The sequence below is a fragment of the Chiloscyllium plagiosum genome, unplaced genomic scaffold, assembly GCF_037043375.1.
Source record: "Chiloscyllium plagiosum isolate Xiang-an unplaced genomic scaffold, Cpla_swu_hap1 HiC_scaffold_27, whole genome shotgun sequence".
Lineage (NCBI taxonomy): Eukaryota > Metazoa > Chordata > Chondrichthyes > Orectolobiformes > Hemiscylliidae > Chiloscyllium > Chiloscyllium plagiosum.
In genome coordinates, this window is record NW_028270165.1 from 84,790,471 (window position 1) to 84,809,054 (window position 18,584).

At 46.2% G+C, this 18,584-nt stretch overlaps 1 pseudogene; it reads right to left on the reverse strand.

Annotated features, from left to right (window-relative positions):
* Window positions 1-912: 912 nt before the first annotated feature.
* On the reverse strand, window positions 913-11,815 carry LOC148144808 (uncharacterized; annotated as a pseudogene).
* Between the last annotated feature and the right edge of the window lie 6,769 nt (window positions 11,816-18,584).

An 18,584-nucleotide genomic window follows, 5' to 3' on the forward strand; every position in this document is an offset into this window, starting at 1 on the left:
GAGAGTGGTAAGGGCGTGGAATGCTCTACCTGCTAAGGTAGTCCACTCAGCCACATTAGGGAGATGTAAACAATCCTTACATAAGCGCATGGTTGATTTTGGGATAGTGTAGGGTGACAAGCTGAGAATAGTTCACAGGTCGGCGCAACATCGAGGGCCAAAGGGCCTGTTCTGCACTGAATTGTTCTATGTTCTAAACTTAGTGCAGGAGGCAGAAAGAAATGAGCAGCTTTAAAACAAAAACCTCTTGGAGCTCAAAGCTTTCAATGAGAGTCTGAGCCCGGTGTTAAGTTCAGGTAACCTTTATTGCAACCCAACTTTGTTACAGCTTCAGATCCCCCAGCAAAAAGGCAGAGAAAAAGTAGTTGCTTTTTGAACAGCTCAAGGTCAAAGTGCACACACCACACCACACCTCCCCTCCTCTCCACCCCTCCCCACCACCCACCACACTGTCTTGACTATTGGCCAGCACCAAGTTGTCCATTTGTAATTGGATCCTTAGTACAGCCGTAACCCGGAGGAAGTATTGCCTCACTCAGCAATTTCAACCCATAACCTGTCTCCAAGTAAGTTTCTCCCCGCTCCTTTGCCAGTGGGGGGTGGGGGTGGGACGGTGTAGAGTCAACCAGACTGCTGTGGGTCTGGCGTCAAATGTAGGCCAGACCGGGTAGAGGATGCAGCTGGAACGACTGAGTGAATCCTTTCCCACAATGGCGGTTCCCTTCTCTAACAAGGGAGAGAGGGAATCAGATGGGGGCTTTCTCCCCTGCACCACCCTCTCCCTAAAATGGTCTCATCGTTAGATTCCGAACTCCACATTTCTGACCAAATACCAATTCTGACATCTGTCGGGGAGGGATTCAAACCCAGGAGTCCCCGGAACTGGGTTGATAGTCCAATCGATAATGGCACTCGGCCGTCACTCCTTCAATCCCCCTGCGATGTCACGTGAACTCACTGGTGCTTCCGCAGGTGGGAGGAGTGGGTGAAGCGTTTCCCGCACTGAGAGCAGGTGAATAGCCTCTCCCCAGTGTGGACATGCTGGCGGGTCAGCAGGGAGGAGACGTGGGTAAAGGCCTTCCGGCACTCGGGGCAGCTGAAGGGCCTCTCCCCCGTGTGGACCCGCTGGTGGCTCAGCAGGGTGGAGGAAAACCTGAAGGCCTTCCCGCACTCAGGGCAGCTGAATGGTCTTTCTCCTGTGTGGACACGCTGGTGGGCCAACAGGGCGGAGAAAAACACGAAGGCCTTCCCGCACTTGGGGCAGCAGAAGGGCCTCTCCCCCGTGTGGTCCTGCTGGTGGGCCAGCAGGTGGAGGAATGTCTGAAGGCCTTCCCGCAGTCGGCGCAGTGGAATGGCCTCTCCCCGGTGTGACTGCGCCGATGAGTCTCCAGGGCAGACGGGAAACGGAAGCCTTTCCCACAGTCGCCACATTTCCACGGTTTCTCCACGGGGCGAGATTCCTCTGGTTTCTCCATGGCCAAAGCTTCAGCTGCACACAAACATGTGTAGAGCCCCTCCCTGCCATGAAATCCCCTTCCCAGGCCGTATAACTGTTTCAGTCTCCACGCACAGTGCGCTGCAACAGTAGGGTCTCTCGTCCAGTCCCACTGATGCTGAAAACATACTCAGACAGGAACCAAAAAGTTTTGATCCCTCTCACAGAAATCACGGTCGAAAATGTTTGCTGGCCCAAGTGGATTGAGTGACTGTCAGACATTGACATCAAAATGAGGACCGGAGATGCTGGAGAGTCAGTCGAAAAATGTGGCGCTGGAAAAGTACAGGGGAGTCAGGCAGCATCTGAGGAGCAGGAGGGTCAATGTTTCGGGCATCAGCCCTTCATCTGTTGATTTTGAAACTTCCCTCTTCAAATCTTCAAAAACCATGTCAGAATAGATTACAAAGCTCATCACTGCCAGTGCAGGGTAGAAATTCTGAACAAGCAATTCTACTTTTTGCAGAACATTCTTTTCTTTTGTTATTCCACAAAATTGAAGGCACCATCCCACTCTCTCTCCCCCTCTGTTCTCACTCCGCTCTAACTAATTCTCCTGAAGGTGCTGATTCAGGATCTTACAGGGGCGGAAAAGCAAAAATGTCAAGACATGATATCTCTCTGAATTTTGAATACCTCCACCTGAAAAGTTAATATCTTTCACAACACTGGGATACTGCTGAGAGTGAGCAGGTCTGATTTTGGGAAGCAAAAAGAAAGTGTCAATTCAGGGTGAACCTGCCACGCAGCTTCTTGATGAACAACCAGACACAAAATGGTTAACGTCCCCGGGAAGGTGGGAGCAAAATGAGACGTCAAGGCATTAACACCGACATTAGAGAGAAAGTGAACCTATTGACGTGGCAAAAGTTAGTGGAAAGCCAGAGTCATAGAGATGTACAGCACAGAAACAGACCCTTCTGTCCAACACGACTGTACTGACCAGATATCCTAAATCAATCTAGTCCCATTTGCTGGCATGTGGCCCATAGCTGGGTTCATCCCCACCCCCTGTCCTGAGACCTTGATGCCTCCAAGCTGACCCTCAAAGGTTCGGTTTGTCCCTCCATTCTTTCCCAGTTGTCTTTTGTAGGTTTTGAAAACTTTCCCAATCCTCTGAGTATTGGATTTGGGAAGTTATGTTGCAGCTGTACAGGACATTGGTTAGGCCACATTTGGAATATTGTGTGCAATTCTAGTTTCCTTACTATCAGGAAGATGTTGTGAAACTTCAAAGTGTTCAGAAAAGATTTACAAGGATGTTGCCAGGGTTGGAGGATTTGATCTATAGGGAGGCTAGGGCTGTTTCCCCTGAGCGTTGGAGGCTAAGGAGTAACCTATAAAATCATGAAGGGCATGGATAGGATAAATAGACAAAGCCTTATCCGGGGAAGGGGGTCGGGGGGAAAAGAGTCCAGAACTAGACGGCATATGTTTAGGGTGAGGGGAAAAGATACAAAAGAGATCTGAGGGGCAACTTTTTCACACACAGAGGGTATTACGTGTGTAGAATGAGCTGCCAGAGGAAATGGTGGAGGCTAGTACAATTGCAACATTTAAAAAGACATCTAGACAGGTATTATGAATAGGGAGGGTTTGGAGGGATATGGGCCAAATGCTGGCAGGTGGGACGAGATAGGGTTGGGATATCTGCTTGGCATGAACGGGTTGAACCGAAGGGTCTGTTTCTATGCTGTACATCTCTATGACTAGTTGGACTAAAGGGTCTGTTTCTGTGCTGTATGACTCTGGAACTGGTCTTAAAACCATTTTCTTGCCTTCCCCCACAAAATTCACTGCTGTGTTGTTCAAAAATCAGATGAACTCAGCCTTGAATATATTCAATGACCCCCTAACTGCAGGAAGACATCCCCATTTCTATACTCAATTCATCTTGCCTTGCTGATTCGCCGAGTATCGCAACTGTGTCTGCAGAGGGGACCAGACCTCTCAGTAACCACCCATTCCAATTTCCCTTCCCACCCCCTTTCTGACATGACCATCTTTGGCCTCCTCCATTACCACAACGAATCTAACTGCAAATTGGAGGAACAACACCTCATCTTCCGGGCATCCTGCAGCCCAAAGGACTCAATGTTGAGTTTTCCAATTTCAAAAAAAATCTCCCTCTCCATTCCCTGACTCCATTCCCTGACTCCATTCCCATCCCCGTCCTCCTCCCTGCCACCAACCAGATTCATTCCTCCCATTGACCAGCCAGGTCGTATCCTCTAACTGTCTCGACCTATTCCCACTTCACCACCACCCCCTTTTATCTGCAGCTTCTGCACCCAGCCCCAGCCCTGAAAAAGGGTTAGACTTGATAAGTTGACTTCTCCACCATCTGATGCCTCCTGCCTAACTATTTTGCCAACTGAGATACAGCGTTCCGAAAAGACCACTCCCTCAGTGACTCCCTCGTCAGGTCCACACCCCCCACCAACCCAACCTCCACTCCCGGCACCTTCCCCTGCAACCGCAAGAAATGCAAAACTTGCGCCCACACCTCCCCCTTACTTCCCTCCAAGGCCCCAAGGGACACTTCCATGTCCGCCACAAATTCACCTGCACCTCCACACACATCATCTATTGCATCCTCTGCACCCGATGTGGCCTCCTCTATATTGGGGAGACAGGCCACCTACTTGCGGAACGTTTCAGAAAACACCTCTGGGACACCCGGACCAACTAATCCAACCACCCCGTAGCCCAACACTTTAACTCCCCCTCCCACTCCACCAAGGACATGCAGGTCCTCGGACTCCATCGCCAGACCATGGCAACACGACAGTTGGAGGAAGAGCGCCTCATCTTCTGCCTGGAAACCCTCCAACCATAAGGGGTGAACTCAGATTTCTCCAGTTTCCTCATTTCCCCTCCCCCCACCTTGTCTCAGTCAAATCCCTCAAACTCAGCACCGCCTTCCTAACCTGCAATCTTCTTCTTGACGTCGGCGCCCCCACCCCACTCCGGCCTATCACCCTCACCTTGACCTCCCTCCACCTATCACATTTCCAACGCCCCTCCCCCAAGTCCCTCCTCCCTACCTTTTATCTTAGTCTGCTGGACACACTTTCCTCATTCCTGAAGAAGGGCTTATGCCCGAAACGTCCATTCTCCTGTTCCTTGGATGCTGCCTGACCTGCTGCGCTTTTCCAGCAACACATTTTCAGCTCTAAATCTACTCCCATCAACTTGAGGCCTGGTCTCATCCATCAGCAGAAATGACTGTCTAGGGTAGGGCTTCATCCCCACAGTGCAAGGAATTCCCACTTTCCACCAAACTCTCAGATGTACTCTCACTCAGTTGCTGTCTCACAAACGAAAGACTTCATTGTAACTTCTTTTGCTCCCAGTAAGGACACAACATCTTGGAAAGCTGCTCTGAAAGTCCAACCACACTTCTGCATTCATCGAAAACAATTCCAGTGTTACAGCACAGAAACAGACCTTCCGGCCCAACTCGTCCGTGCTGGGGGGAATATGTTAAGCTAGATATGCTTGCAAGCAGTTACAAGTAGCTGCACCTTGCTTCTGCAAAAATCGCAAGGCAGAATCATGAGGGTATATTCCAAAAAATAACTAACTGAAAAGGGAGGTGGTCGACTGGTAGAAGCAGATGTATTGACATGACAGTAGCAATGGTCACGCACATAGGGAGTTAGTATGAACAAGGTAACCAAATAAGACCCTGTGTTGCATCAGCAAAAGTAATAAGACCCAGCTGCGGGGGGGTTGCACGCTACAGATAGATGTGGTAAAACGATTAGATTAGCAGAAGTAAGAAGGGAGTCTGGAACAAACTCAATCTTCATTCAGAGAGAAAGCAGCAACTTCCGAAACTCGTGTTCCAGCTTCTGCATTCAGACAAGAGGAAGGCTCTGATTGGCAGGAGGACCAGTCACCTTCCGGTCCTCCAGCGCTCCTGATTGGCCCACCAAAAGAAAGTCGCGAGGCATGCCTTGCGTGCACTGAGGAGCATGCGCAATTTCATCCTGACGCCGGCGAGCACGCGCAGTATGCTCTTTGGCGATGAGGCTGTTACTGAAAGGATTTAAGTGTCTAAATGCCAAGAGAAGTAAAAAAAGGGGAGCTGCATAATTTTTCCCCCCTGTGATATTTACCTTTCCTATACGCCCCAAGACTTTATTAATCGAAATAAGGTTACCCATCAACTTGTGGTCGTCGATAGGGCGACCAGAACTGTACTCAGTCCTCTCCACGTGGTCTCACCAATATCCTGTACAACCTCAACGTGATGTCCCAACTCCTGCACTGAACGGTGTGAACAATGAAGGAAAGTGTGCTAAACGCCTCTTTCACAACCCTGTCTACCACTGATGCCACTTCCAAAGAACTATGTCCCCGGTTTGGAGATGCCGGTGTTGGACTAGGGTGTACGAAGTTAAAATTCACACCACACCAGGTGATACTGCAACAGGCTCATTTGCAAGCATTAGCTTTTGGAGCACTGCTCCTTCATCAGGTGGTTGTGTCTTATGTACCTGCTCCACAAACACCCCATGAAGGAGCAGCGCTCCGAAAGCTTGTGCTTCCAAATAAACCAGTTGGACGATAATGTGTCGTTGAGAGATTTTTAACTTTATGTACCAGAACCCCTCCACGCTGCCCCGTCCCCCATGAATCTGTTCTAGAACACGATGCAGGGCCCTACCATTAACTGTACAAGGCCTGCCCTTCCTTATTTTAGCAAAATGCAACCCCTTGCCTTTGTCTGTTACTGGCTCAGACACACACACAGCCTAACACTCACACCATATCACAAGCTTATACTCCATCTCACACACACACTTCATTAGCATATATGCACAAACTCGCATGCGTGCACACACACTCTCATGCACAAACAGTCACACATAAGTCTATGTGAATTTGCATTTGCAAAATTATATTTGCAGATATATTCAATTTTGCTCAAAAAGCGCACAAACTGCATGTAATATTTTATAAATTCCTATTTTGGTTAATAGAACCAATCTGATTCAAGATTGGGATACAGACTCGAACCTCACACCTTTTATGCAGTATCTGAGCTGAGACGTCACCTATTTTTATAAAACCTTAAACCGTCTCGAGAAGGTGATTTAAAAGTAGTTCTGGGGTTTACATATTAATGAACTGAAACCTGCAACCCATGGTAAAAGATGAAAGACTAATCCGCAATCTAGATTTGTTCAATATCTTATCAGTTGCATGACACCGTCAGCTTTTGCTATAAATTCTGTGTCTTATGATTCTGCTCCACAGCTACCTGATGAAGGAGCAGCGCTCCAAAAGCCAATGCTTCCAAATAAACCAGAAGGAAGATAACCTGGTGTTGTGTGATTTTTAACTTTATCCACCCCAGTCCAAAATCGGCACCTCCACATCATTTCCAATGGACATAGCCCACACCTCCCAGTGCTGCCAGGAAACTGTACAATGACAATGGGATGATGTAGTACCTGCACTCCTGAAAAATTCACAATTTCTAACAATACTGGCCACTCATTCACTGCTGCAACCGATACACAACATTGGAAACATAGTACAGGAGACTGTCAGAAATGAGCACAACAGGTCAGGCAGCATCTTGAGGAGCAGGAAAATCAACATTGCCCGAAAAATGTAGATTTTCCTGCTCCTTAGATGCTGCCTGACCTGCTGTGCATTGCCAGCACCACTCTAATTTTGACTCTGATCTCCAGCATCAGCAGTTCTCACTTTCACCTGTAAGAAATGAGCAGGTTTAAAACAAAAACCTGTTGCAATTCAAAGCTCTCAATGAGAGTCTGAGCTTGGCATGAAGTTCAGGTAATCTTTATTGCGACCCAACTTTGTTACAGCTTCAGAATCTCCCAACAGAAAGGCATAGAAAAAGGAGCAATGTTTTAAAAACAGCTCACAGTCAAAGTGCACACACTTCCTCCAACCCCTCACTTTCTTCATTATCGGTCACCACCAAGTTGCCCTTTGTAATTGGATCCTTGGTACATCCTTAACCCGGAGAAAGTATTGCCTCACTCAGCAATTTCAACCCATACCCTGTCTCCAAGTAAGTTGGATGGGCAGTGCAGAGTCAATCATATTGCTGTGGGTCTGGAGTCACGTGTAGGCCAGACCGGGTAAAGGATGCAGCTGGGATGACTGAGTGAATCCTCTCCCACAACGTCAGTTACTTTCCCTAAAAAAGAACTGAGTGTAGCAGGTGGGAGTTTTCTTCCACCCCCACCCCACCGACAATGGTTTCACCGTTAGATTCTGAACTCCAGATTTCTGACTAAATTCCAATTCCACCATCTGCTGCGGTGGGAATCGAACCCGGGATTTCCCGGAACCAGGTTGATAGTCCAGTCAATAATGGCACTCGGCCGTCATTCCTTCAATCCCCCTGCGATGGCACACGAACTCGCTGTTGGCTCCCCAGGTAGGAGGAGCGGGTGAAGGCTTTCCTGCACTCGGGGCAGCTGAAGGGCATCTCCCCCATGTGGACCCGCTGGTGTCTCAACAGGTTAGAGGAATTGCTGAAGGCCTTCCCCCACTCGTGGCATGGGAACGGCCTCTCCCCTGTGTGGGTCAGCAAGTGAGAAGAATACCTGAAGGCCTTCCCGCACTCGAGGCAGCTGAAGGGCCTCTCCCCCGTGTGGACTCGCCGGTGGGTCTGGAGGTTGGAGGCCTGGGAAAAGGCCTGCCCACACTTGTGGCAGCTGAAGGGCCTCTCCCCCATGTGGACCTGCTGGTGCCTCAGCAGGGTAGAGGAATTACTGAAGGCCTTCCCGCACTCAGGGCAGCTTAAGGACCTCTCCCCGGTGTGGACCCACTGGTGGGTCAGCAGGTGGGAGGAATTGCTGAAGGCCTTCCCACATTCAGGGCAGCTTAAGGACCTCTCCCCCGTGTGCACCCGCTGATGGGTCAGCAAGTGGGAGGAATTCCTAAAGGCCTTCCCGCACTCGAGGCAGCTGAAGGGCCTCTCCCCTGTGTGGACTCGCTGGTGGGTCTGGAGGTTGGAGGCCTGGGAAAAGGCCTTCCCACACTTGTGGCAGCTGAAGGGCCTCTCCCCCATGTGGACCCGCTGGTGGGTGTGGAGGTTGGTGGAATCGCTGAAGCCCTTCCCACAGACAGGGCAGGGGAATCGCCTCTCCCCAGTTTGGCTGTGCCGATGAGTCTCCAGGGCAGACGGGAAATGGAAACCTTTTTTGCAGTCGCCACACTTCCACGGTTTCTCCACAGGGCGGGATTCCTCTGGTTTCTCCATGGCCAGAGCTTCAGCCACACACAAACGTGTGCAGAGTCTATCCCCACCGTGAAGACCTCTTTCCAGGCCGTATAACTGTTTCAGGCTCCACACTCAGTGCACTGCAATGGTAGGGTCTCTCATCCAGTCCCACTGATGCTGAAAACGTACTCAAACAGGAACCAAAACGCTTTGCTCCTTCTCACAGAATCATAGTTGAAAACCGTTGCGGTCCCGATGGATTGAGTGACTGTCAAAGTGAGGACTTCAGACACTGGAGAGTCAGATTTGAAAAGTGCAGTGCTGGAAAAGCACAGCAGGTCAGGCAGCATCTGAGGAGCAGGAGAGTCAATGTTTTGGGCATAAGGCCTTCATCTGTTGATTTTGAAACTTCCGTCTTCAGATCTTCAAATACTCTGTAAAAAGAGATTACAAAAGCCATCACTGTCAGTGCAGGGTAGAAATTCTTAACAAGGAATTCTACTTTCTGTGGAATATTCTTTTCTTTTGTTATTCCACAAAATTGAAAGCACCATCCCACTCTCTCTCCCCCTCTGTTCTCACTCCACTCTAATTAATTCCCTGAAGGTACTGATTCAGAATCTTAAAGGGGCAGAAAAGCAAAAATCTAAAGACTGACATCTCTCTGCATTTTGGATAACTCCACAACACTGGGATACAGTTGACAGTGAGCAGGTCTGATTCTGGGAAGCAAACATAAGTGTGTCAATTCATGGGGTAACCTGCAATGCAGCTATTTGTGGAACAAAATGGTTAACGTCCCCAGGAAGATGGGAGCAAATTGAGACATCAAGGCATTAACACCGACACACGTCAGTGAAACTCTTCTGCTCCCAGTCAGGGCAAAACATCTTTGAAAGCTGCTCTGAAAGTCCAGTCTTCACAATCATACTTCTGCTTTCACCAAAGATAATTAGAGTCATACAGCACGGAAACAGACCCTTTGGCCCAACTTGTCCGAGCTGACCAGATATCCTAAATTAATCTAGCCACATTTGCCATCACTTGGCCCCTATATGGGCCGGGTGCTGGCAGCTGGGACTAAATTGGGTTGGCTATCTGTTCGGCAAGAATGAGTTGGGTCAAAGGGTCTGTTTCCGTGCTGTACATCTCTATGACTCCAGTCGCATTTGCCATCACTTGGCCCAGATCCACTGAACCCTTTGTATTCATACACCCATCCACGTGCCTTTTAACTGCTGGAATTGTACCAGAACCCATCACCTCATCTGGCAGCTCATTCCATAATTGCACCACCTTCTCCATCAAAAAAGTTGCCCCTGAGATCTCTTTTACATCTCCCCTCCCCCCCCCCCCCCCCGGCCTCACCTGAAATCTATTACCCTCTCGTTCTGGACTCCCCCATCCGAAGGAAAAGACCTTGAGTATTGACCCTATCCATGCCCCTCAGGATTCTATAAAACGTCTGTAATGTCACCCTTCAGACTCTGGGGTAAACAGCCCCACCCTCTCCTTCCATCCCTCCTCGCCCAGGTAATTAAGACACATACCTGAGTTTGCAGCATCTGCTCCCTCCCTGGATTCACTCCAGCTGCTACAAGTGAACAGATTTCCACCCCTCCCCTCTCTCGCCTTCCCAGGATGAACAGTTGTCCAGAGGGAGGGAGTTTCACTCTGAAACTGACAGGGCCACTTCCACGCATTGTGACGCCATCAATGGGTCGGGGGTGGGGGAGGGTATGGGAGACTGGACAAGAGAATGGGGCGGGACGATATGCGGGGCTCGGCCGGCAGCGGGACCCCGCACTGCGCCTGCGCTGCCCTACACAGTTTGCAGAAATTCCTTCCCTTCAGAGAATCCCCAGTGTAGAAGCAGGCCACTCAACCCAACAAGTCCACACCGACCCTCCAAAGGGTAACTCGCCCTCAACCATTCCCCTAGCCATATTGCTCAATACTGTTAGAAATGGGGTAAAGTGTTGTTTTTGCAGATATAGAAAAAGCATACAGAAAAGGGGTACAGCAAGAGAACTATTAACCCTGCAGGTATTTAGGGACTTTTCAGTGTATAATTGTGGTTAATTAGATACTAACATTGGTGAGTAATTACGATAACAAAAAATTCTTTGTGTAAAATTATGCTTTCACCAAAAAGCTGAGATAACCGAAATGCTTGAGCTATACAAAACGATATAAGTTAATGAAATGTCCGAGGATGGAATGTACCAACAGAATTGATACAAAATGTTAAACCAGCTCTTGACAAAATAAATGTATGTGTCAGCATTTACAGATAGGAAGGTTGCCAACCTGGGGAAGGGGGAAGTAATAAGGGTGGAGTGCAGCTGGGCAGTGGTCTGGTACAGTAAGAGAGATTGGGTAATTAGGAGTCTGGAGAGATGCCCTCACTCAGCTCAAAGGGTATAACTGTACACTAACCTGAGTTCTAATTTGCTCATTTGCTTCTGCATTTGATGCACTTTCTTGCAAGATCGTAGAATAAATTGTCTTGTTTCCAGTTTTGGTGGTCACGTCTAAATTTTATTAAACTTGTTTCTAAAAGATTTGGGGGTGTGTTCCGGGATCCCAAGCTCCGGTCGCTTGGCATTCTTGGAGAAACGGAGAAGGCGCACCTCGCTGATTTCGGCGATCTCTAGTTTCCCCTTGTTGCCGAGGCGGCTCTGGGCGAGCGTGATCTGGGCTGGGAGACCCTGGAGACAGGACGGGCAGACGCGACACAGCGGGTTCGGTTGGGTAACCCTTGTGCACAAGACCCGGGTAAGAAAAAGGTCTTAAATAAGTATTATCCGGGTGACTGGGGTAGGCAGCGGGTTTTGTTTTGTTGTCAGTCTTTGCCACGAACGAGGCGCACTAAGACACGGCGGGTTGGTCGGGTAACTCTTATGGACTTAAGACCCACATTCGCGGGCGGCCGGGATTTGCAGCATTACTTGCTGTTTCGCCGCGGTACGAAGGGTACTAAGACGTGGTGGTTCAGTCAGGTTACTCTTGTGTCCATAAGACCCGGATAAAGATAAATTTCGGGCGACCTCGATTGACAACGTATTTTGCTGTCTGGTATTGCCGCGGGACAGGGTGCGCATTCGACCAAGTAACATTTGTGCACAGACCAAGGTATGAAAATTGACCTTTAAGTATTACCTTGGTGGTTGGTTCCGTACGAGAAGTACGGGGGATTTGGCAACTTAAAAAAATAGAGAATAAAGGTCTTTAATTGGCTAGATTAATCTAACAAGTAAGGTGTCTAACTGATTCGATCACCCAGCCTTAGACCGGTTATTAAGAAGGGAAACCCCCACGCGGAGATTAGGACCCTGAAGTGGGTGTAGAAGAAGGTAACACCAAACTTCAGAGAGGTTAATTGAAATTATATAAAGAAAACGGCCGAGTATTAAAATGGGAAATAAGAATAGCAATTTAGATGTAGAAGGGGACATGAGAGGGACGTTCGAGGACCACATCCCAATGGACAGTCCTTTAGGAAAAATGTTAAGAGATTGGTAGTACAATCCTCGGACGCGAGGAGAGGATAAAAAACAAATGATAAAATGTCAATGAAAAACAGCCTTATAGTCAGGAGGAATCAGATCATGCTTCGTGTCAGAAGGGCTAGTAGCTGAAGGGGTACTGAGGGTGCACTTCGTAACTAACTTATGGCCAGACACCCAGAAAAATATTCAAAAGCTAGAGGAGTCGTTGTGGGAAACTCAAAGTGTCTGTGAGACATGGTGTCTGTGTGTGTGTGTGTGTGAGAGAGAGGGAGAGAGAGAAAAGAGCTGTACAGCTAGTAGAAAGTTTAACCCTTTGTGATTCAGTGTGAATGCACATTTGTTTGTTGGTGATTGAATGTTCCCTGGAGCTTGAGATCCGGGACTGTTTTGAATCTGATTTCTATTATGGAAATTTTAACATGATTTCTTTTAAGGTTAAGGATTTTGCAAGATTATGAAATAAAATGTTCTTTTTACAGGTCATGACTGCCTTACTATCAGTTTCTAACTAACCTCTTTTATCCTTACATAAAAGCGATTTATGGAGGACAGTTGAAGTTTTAACTTGAATAGACAAATCCTTTTAAGGCAGCTCTGGTTATGTCACGACCTATAGCATTGTAATTGAGCAATGACTGGTCAGGACTACTTGGGAGGACGAGGTTTGGATTTGAATCAGGGGACTGGAACCGGGTGATTGTGGTGGATTTCAGAGTTGGGAACTGTGTGCATTTTGCATTTTGAATATTAAACACTGAATAAGTGAATTTATAATATATAAATATATATTTACAAGTCAGATTCCAAAATGTATAGTTAGGAACAGGCTTTAAAGAAAAGCAAGCATCAATTGATAAATTGTATTTGAGATTACAGGGAGCATGAAAAATTGTAATATTTCTTTAAAAGAATCAAGGTCTAAACAAAACATTGGGTGATGAGGAATGGCCATGAGGTGGCCCTAAAGCTGTTCAGTGGTTAAATCGGCTCAGTAATTGATCTGGCAACGTAACATGAGAAGCAGAAACAGAAGGCAAAAATAATGATAAGCCATGGTTAATGAGGTAATAAAGAAAAGGACAAAACTAAAAGGAGAAGGAAACCGGAATGGTGGCGGGCAGCATGTTGAAAATAAAGTGAGGAGAAAGGATCGGGGAGGAGATGTTAAGGGGGCTGGTAGACAGGAACAAGGATCAAGGATCAAAGTGGAAATCCCCACAGGCGGGATGTTATTACTGTGGAAAGACAGGTCACTTTAAGAGAGAGTGTCCAGATCTGAAAAAGGAAGTAAAGGCAGTGCCGTTTATGAACCTTGATGAAAAATAGGGGTGTCAGCAGTTCCTGCCCCCGGAGAGCCACCAGGGAGCCACCAGGGCTTGATAAATTTAAAGGTGGGACCTTACAAAGAGGACGTAGTTTTCCTAGTCAATACGGGGGCAGCAATGTCATCCTTAAATTTTAAGCCCAAAGGAGTGGGAACGAAAAAAAAGTTAATTGGATTATGGTGACAGTTTTGTGATGAGATGCACGAAGAATCAGTTTTGCGTTCATGACGAGATATTGCCACCAAATTGGGGATTTAATTAACTGCAAAAGGTGCTATGGAATCTGTTGAGGTTCTTATAAATGAATGTGCTCGAGCAAAAATATATAATTAATAATTAATATTTATAATAATTCAATTGTGTTAGCCTGAATCAATATTAATTGGCAGGATTCCTTCATTCATTCTCAGTGACCTGTCATATTGATTCATGGTTAATTTAAAACATGACTGCATTAATTCATTGTTAATTAAAGAATGGAAAACTACATTACTGGCCAGAGTGTGTGCAGGCAGTGGTAGCAATAGCCTTATTGGTAGAGGAGAGTCGGAAACTTACTTTTAGGGGAGCCTTAGTAGTCAGCACCCCACATCAGGTACGGTCAGGAGAAGAAAGGGGCATGATTAGAAGAGCTGCTCTGAGGGAATGGAAAAGAGAGATCCGGTGGGTGAGGGAGTGATACCAGCCAAAAACAAATTACCCAATGTGGACCCCCGTTGGATGGATGAACACGATAGAGGAAAAATGAGGGACTTACGAGAAATGGTCATTTTGGGTATTAAAGAAGCAGCACCTAAATCTCAGAATTTTTTTTAAAGCTTTTGAAGTAAGACAGGAAAAGGAGGAAGCCCCATCAGCCTTTTTACAGGGATTGAAAGAAGCTAATAGAAAATATTCGGGAATGAATCCCGATGATCCGGTAGCACAGGGACTTTTAATGGTCCAATTTGTGACTAAATCATGGCCGGACATACAAAAGAAATTACAGAAATTAGAAGGCTGGAGTGAAAACCAGATAGAAGGTCTGTTATACGAGGCACAGAAAGTGTGTGTGAGAAGGGAAGTTGAGAAACAAAAACAAAAAGCTAAAATAATGGTTGCAGCAGTTGAAGAAATGACGACGAGAAAGTTAGAATCAGAGAACAGAGGAGAACAAGAGAGACAGAGAGCAGATGGTAGGGGAAGGAAGCAACTGGCAGGATGTTATTACTGCGGAAAAAACAGGACATTTTAAAAGACAATGTCCAAGGTTCGGACGACAAAGAGAAGCGGTATCATTGATGATTTTTGATGAAGATTAGGGGAGTCAGGGGTTCCCTCCTCCTGTGACCCACCGGGAACCCTTGATAAATTTAAAGGTGGGACCTGAAGGAGAGGAAACAGTGTTTTTAGTGGATACGGGAGCAGCACGATCATCCCTAAGCTTTAGACCTAGCGGTGTTAAATTAACTAACAAAGGTCTCAAGGTTTCTGGAGTAAAAGGCAAAGAATTCGTAAATCAGAATGCAGGACAATGGCTCACAGACTCTAGGATCTTGAAATATGAGACAATCTTAATAGAACAGGATGACCTTGTGTTAGTCACAGACAGTTGCTTGAATCCAGCTGCATTTCTGTGGCAGAGAGAGGGGGGTGGCCCCTGGCAATCCAGAACATGACTGTCTTGATATTACTGAATATCAGACTAAAGTGCAAATGAACTTAAGAGACGTACCGTTGCATGCGAGGGCTCGGTTGTTTATCGACGCGTCCTCCCGGATGATTGAGGGTAAAAAGCACAATGAATATACTGTAGTAGACAGGATAGAGGGAAGCATTATCGAGACTGAAAGACTGCCTAACGGCTGGTCAGAGTTCAATGATAAGTTTTTAAAGAACTATACTGTGGCGCTCGGCTCTTCTTTGTCTATTCTTAGGAATAAAGGCCTGTTGGTACAGACACTGCCACTCGAGTTTGCAGTACATCGAATATAACCGGGTGATTGGGTCCTGATCAAGACCTGAAAAGATATCAAACTGCACCCAAGCTGGGAGGGACCATTCCTAACCCTCCTGACTAATGAGACAGCTATTCGGACTGCTGAGAAAGGGTGGAGTCATCACACTCGCGTTAAAGGTCCTGTGAACGCCCCAAAGGCGGAGTGGCACGCTCATCCTACAGACAACCCTGTGAAAGTTAAGCTGAGAAAGAAAGAATGAACTGAGACAAAAGACTCTTTAAACGTTTGCTTATATATATATATATATATATATATATATATTGTTATTGATTGTAAGGGCTGTGTGGACTCACCTCTCCCAGGCGACTAAAAAATTAAGACAGAGAGGCAGGACTGTAGACAGGGATTAGAGATGGCAGGTATTAGTAAAGTATTGTAACGTTAGTAGTACTAACTATTCCAGGAGATGGGAAAAATCACTTTACTTCACTATGCCAAAATTATGCTGAACAAAAGGGACTTGCCGACTGTTGGGTCTGTGCAGAGGTCCCACACCATGGCGAATCTGGAATCCCCCCCTCAGTAATACCGCTCACTAAAAAAAGAAGTATACGATGTACAATAATTTGATGTGGGTTCAAATAATACAAAGTGGAGATTTGAAAGGAGCAAATATAACTTTGCGGGATGGTTCCCAAGGCCAGCCCCGAAAAATCAGGGCGCTATTGATAGTCTTAGAATTTCCCCACCGAAAGGAGCAGTGAATACGACCTGTTTCTGTAATCAGAATGATGCTGCACCTTTCCAACTAGGAAAATCATCTTGTGTCCACACCAGTCAAGCCACTGCCACGACCACTCCCCGAATATTAAACGGAACATATTGGGTATGCGGTCTGAAGGCCTATCCATTTATTCCCGGGGAAAAATATGTTCGTGTGATAAACACTTCCTCAAAACCAGAAAGGTTGGAGTGGCTGCTGTTACCTCGCTTATATAGTCCCTCGCCTCCGAATAAAAAAGCATGAGCCCAACCTGAGAAAGGAAGGGGGAATAAGACGTAAGACCCGAGAGGTCTCAGAAGGAGACCGTCTACTGTGGACACTACTCCCAAACTACGGCACTACAAGGGCAGGGGTGGAAATACAGAAATGGTGGCTGCCCTTGAAAATTTAATTAATGATACCACCGGCGCGATGGGAGAAACTCAATCCCAAATATCGGCCATAACCACTAAAATGATTGCCACAAGACTGACAGCTTTACAGAATCGAATGGCTTTAGACTATCTTTTGGCCGAAAAAGGGGGAACCTGTGCTCTGATTGGTAAAGAATGCTGCACCTTCATCCCAGACAGCTCTTCCATAGTGGAAGATAAGGTGGAAATAGTAAAGAAAAAGATAAGCAATATAAGAGAAATTGAAGATGAACTCCGAAAACATGAAGGTTTGGGATGGGGTAACTGGAGATTGACCGGGTGGGAAAACGGCTAGTGAATTTAGGCATTTATGTGCTACTAATAATTGTAGGTTTACTGATAGGGTTTAATGTGTTAAAATGGATAATGACTAAGCTGGTAATGTCTTTGGGAGGACGACAACCAATAATTGTACAAACTTAGAAGGACAGAAATGACTAGATTGTGAACCTCAACACCATAGGGTGAAAAGAGGGCAGAAAATAAGATTGCAAAAACAACAAATGGTTAAGAAAAGAAATGGGGAAATTGTTAGAAATGGGTAAAGTATGTTTTTGCAGATACAGAAAAAGCATACAGAAAAGGGGTACAGCAAGAGAACTATTTGTAAAAGTTCTTTTTGTAAAATTATGCTTTCAGCAAAAAGCTGAGATAACCGAAATGCTTGAGCTATACAAAACGATACAAGTTAATGAAATGTCCGAGGATGGAATGTACCAGCAGAATTGATACAAAATGTTAAACCAGATCTTGACAAAATAAATGTATGTGTCAGCATTTACAGAAAGGAACCTGGAGAAGGGGGAAGTAATAAGGGTGGAGTGCAGCTGGTCTGGTATAGTGAGATAGATTGGGTAATTAGGAATCTGGAGAGATGACCTCACTCAGCTCAAAGGGTATAACTGTACACTAACCTAAGTTCTAATTTGCTCATTTGCTTCTGCGTTTGATGCCCTTTCTTGCAAGATCGTAGAATAAATTGTCTTGTTTCCAGTTTTGGTGGTCTCGTCTAAATTTTATTAAACTTGTTTCTAACAATACTAACGCTCCTGACTAATACACCTAACCTGCACATCCATGGGCACTATGGGTAATTTAGAACTGCCAATCCACCCTAACCTGCACATCCCTACACACCATGGAAAATTTTGTATTGCAAATCCCCCCTAAAATGGATAAAGTTAAAAAACACACAACACCAGGTTGGAGACTAACAGGTTTGTTTGGAAGCACTAGCATTTGGAGTGCTGCTCCTTCATAAGGTGGTTGTGGAGAATAAGGTCATAAGACATAGAATTTACGGAAAAACATGACAGTGTCCATGTCATTGAAATGACATGTTGAACAAACCTGGATTGTTCAGTCTTTCATCTTTTCAATGGGGTTGTAGGCATCATTAACATGCAAATCCCAGAACTACCTCTAAGGCACCTTCTCAAGAGAACTTAAAGTTTTATAACAAAAAGTGACATGGTGTGGCGTGGGCATGAGAGAGAAAATGTCTATTTCCAACCTGTATGTCTCTACCTATTTGAGAACAGATGCCTTACTTCTGTTGGTGTAAGTATTGTTGTAAATCAGAGCTGGGTACTAATAGTTAGATATAAGGGGGAAGAGAATTCCTCAAATAGGGCAGTATAAGAATCCTGGGAGAGCCCTATTTCTGGTTTACTTGCTAATGAACAAACATTAAACACAAGCACCTATTTAATTCAAATTTGGTATCATTTTTCTTGTGTGATTCCCTGCTGTGACTACACTGTGCCTGGATGGTTGACAGGCTGGGAGATTGTGGGTTGTGGCTTGATTGACTGAATGTTTTATTGTTCCAGAAGGTGCAGAAGAGAACAGGGAGATCAACAGAGGACAGAGAAATCAGGACCTGAAATCTGAGCTGAC